Source organism: Panicum hallii, chromosome 4 (genome assembly GCF_002211085.1).
Source record: "Panicum hallii strain FIL2 chromosome 4, PHallii_v3.1, whole genome shotgun sequence".
NCBI classification, from domain to species: Eukaryota; Viridiplantae; Streptophyta; class Magnoliopsida; order Poales; family Poaceae; genus Panicum; species Panicum hallii.
The window spans coordinates 17827885-17831496 of NC_038045.1; positions in this window are offsets into that span (position 1 = coordinate 17827885).

Here is a 3612-nt window from a genome sequence, read left to right on the forward strand (position 1 = left end):
TCGTTTGCCCTTAATCAATGAGCCACCATTCCAAATCGACGCTCAATAACGTAGGGAACTACTATGGCGGGAAGCGCGAGCTCAATTTGAGGTGGAGAATCTGAGATGGAGCACAATGACCATGTCTAAGCGGATGGAGGCGAGCTGGTGTTGGAAGGCAAGGAGCCGTGTAGGTGCCGCCAGGAGAAGCCATGCAGGCGGTCGAGGGATAAAGAGTAGGTGCAAAGAGGGAGGAGGGGTGCCTGCAACAAAAATCAAAATAAAAGGAAAAACGATGATACATTGATTGGTGGGTCCTAGAAAGTAGAGGCAGCGAACTATAGGCTGTTGCTTGAGTTTGTGGTGAAAAATAGAGCCCCAAAAGTAGGGGCAGCCCCTAGCGAGGAAGTAGGGTGTCATTGTTTAGGTTGCTGTTAGGCGTCCTTTACATGTTACCAATATGCTGGAGTCTTTCAGTATAAGGTATGGGTTGCTGGACGAATTAATGCAGTCAAACGGGCATATGGATTCTAAGTGTTACATCTCATCAAATTGTATTGATTAATCATGGGTCCCAATTAATTAGTTGTTTTGTTGGTTGACCGTAAACAAGAGGCCAATGTATATGATGATGTTTTGGATATGTATATGATACCCGACTAGTATACAACAATTACTTTTAATATTCGAACGGTATGAGAACATTGAGAATAATATGGCGCCAGATTATTTTACAAACGGAAGGAGTACTTATGAACCTATACAAAAAGATTGCATTTTCATCTAATGAATATAAAAGCGTTATGCCTATTGGTAGTTCGAACAAATTTCAAAACGTTATTTCAATGTAGTCTCCAGGCCTCCAGGGAAATTGAGAACGGATTCACGGATCAATATGAATGATACGTACCACCAAACTTGGTTGACTGCTTTTATTTTTGTTTAAATATTTTGCTTTGCCCCTGTCTCCATTATTGGAATTGGCTGAATAATAAAGCGTTATGCATGATACATAAGTAGCATCAAACTAGTTTGACTGCTTTTATTTTGTTTAAGTTTTTGTATATGTCCTTATCTCCATTGTTGATATTGACAGTGGACCCTTTTTATCGAATGGGAGCAGGAGGGAAATGTTGTGTGATCTTTTCATACTAACCAGAACATCACCCTATTTTCAGGAAGTTAAACGGAGACTATGTTTAATTTTAATATGTAATTCCATGTCCAATTCTTGAAAGTGAACCTCTGTTGATCTCTAGATTACACAAACTGTTTTTTCCATAAATTTATTCTCGGTATTGATGACATGGAGAGAAGGAATTATAATCAAATGGCAAGGAAACTATATTCATCAAAATCCGTGGTCCCGGCCTTCCCTATCTATACAGTTGGTGGGTTAAGCTCTCTATCTCGCCCATGATGATATTTATGAAAACATAGTGCCGCCAACTCTTGATGCTCCGAAAATATGGACAAGACCAATTCAAAAAATAAAATATGGAGAATTGGACGCGAGGTGAAAAGTGGATGCCCCGCAGACCATGATTATGCCTAAAGGTTAAGGAGGCACGGCTTTTCCAGATATTTTTTTAAGAAATATATAATCACTATCACAAAACATAAATGTCGAACATGGGAGCCATCTACTCGACCTTGCCGTATCCATAGAATCCATCTTAGCTGTCGAGATCCCCCGTTTCATGTCACAATAAAGGAAAAACAGTGCAAAATACAAGTAAACAATAGCTTGGCGCTGCTCAAAGAATAAAGATCTAGCTAGTATTGAAACAAACGTCTGACCTCACTGCAAACATACAACTAGTATGTTAATAGAACATCGATAGCGCTTCAGTATACAGCACAAATTCCATTAAGTACAGAAAATTTTATTAGAAAAAATATGTTGCTCCCATACAGCTCATTTGATGCCTAAAGACGTTTTCTTTGCGAGGGGAAGAGAATTTTTATTACTCAGAAAGTTCGATGCATTCTTGAGCAATTATTTGCTCGACACACATCAGGGCAGCGAACCGCCAGACAGTGGAATATTTTGTTTGCTTTGCCAAATGCGCGAGTTCATGCGCTACGCCATTACACTCTCTTCCCTTGTGGACCACCTTCCACTCAGGTAACAACCTTCCAGCTTCATTGGCTTCATTCAGAATGAACCTGAAGGTTGATTTTAATCCTCCTTGGGTGGCCAACATTTCTGCTATGGCGCTGCAATCAGTTTCCAAAACCACCTCCTGCATGTGTTGGCATTTTACCACTAAGCACACCGAAGGATACCCTAAGGTGGTAGATTGTAGGTAGGGTATCGTCGAGATCAGTAATTTGAAGGTGCAAGCAATATAAAGTTTAGAAATATTCGGTCTGCGATGTGCATAATACCCTACGTCCTGTACGGTGATTTGTATTGCCTTAGGTGTACATAGGTTTGGAGGGGTCCCTGCCCGCCCTTATATACTCTGTGAGGATAGAGTTATATGGAATCCTAAACTGATGCTAGCTTAGGGGTCCTACCCGAGTACTAATAGAGTAGTTTACTTCTGTACAGATATAAGGTATGGGACATGCTCTATCCCTTATCCTAGAATATTCTATGTCATATGCACAGTCCCGTGGCCCTAGGTCTGACAAACCCCCGCACTCTTCGTAGCCGAGTACTGCAGGCTTTCGAGTAGTTTTGATGTCGTCTTCGGTTTCTTCTGAAACTCCATCTTGAAGGTGTCCTCCGAGTACTTCCTCGGCTGCCTCGACGCTGCCTTTCAAGGGGCAATTACTCGAGCAGGTACTCATTACGATCTGTCTCAATGCAAATAGGAACGTAACAAGCTCCTACGATCCTACACTCGCCGCTTCTTCGACACACACGCTACCATCGCCAACATCTCCAAGCAAGACATCTTCGACTGCTTCCACAACGGCATCACCGATCAAACTCTCTTTAGAGATTTCGGTCGCAACTGATCCAAGACCGTCGTGGGGCTCCGCGACATGATGCAAGCTTGGGCAAACCAAGAGGAGTAGGAGCGTTGTCGCTTCTCTAAGCGCAGGAGTGAATAAAACAATAACAAGCGGGGGAACGACCACCGCAACGATAGAAGTCAGCGGAACCACTCGGGATCCGCCCGAAAGTGCAAGCCAGACGATCTAGTCGCGGCTGTTGAGCGCCCCCCACGAGGCAAGAAGTCGGGGATGACGCTGGAGCAGTTCGAGAAACTTCTGCACAAGCAATGCCCATGGCACCCAAACGCCAAGCACTCGACGATCGAGTGCTACAACCTCTGAAGAACCTTCAACACCCCACCTCTTGACAAGGACGTCAACAAGAAGGGCAAAGGCCAGGAGGACGATGAACCAGAAGACAAGTCAGGAGCCTCCAATTCCAGGATGCATCGAAGACTATCAACATCATCTTTGGCGGCGAATCTGGCTTCGCCTCCAAACGAGCTCAAAAGCTAACACTCTGCAAGATCTTGTCTATCGATCACTCCAATGGTTGGAGGTCCCCATCTCGCTTTCAAGAGATGATCAGTGGACTAGCTTCTCAGGGCCGGAAAAATTCCCGCTCGTGCTGGATCGAGTGGTAGCCAGCGTCAAGCTCACCAGAGTACTCATCGACGGAGGAAG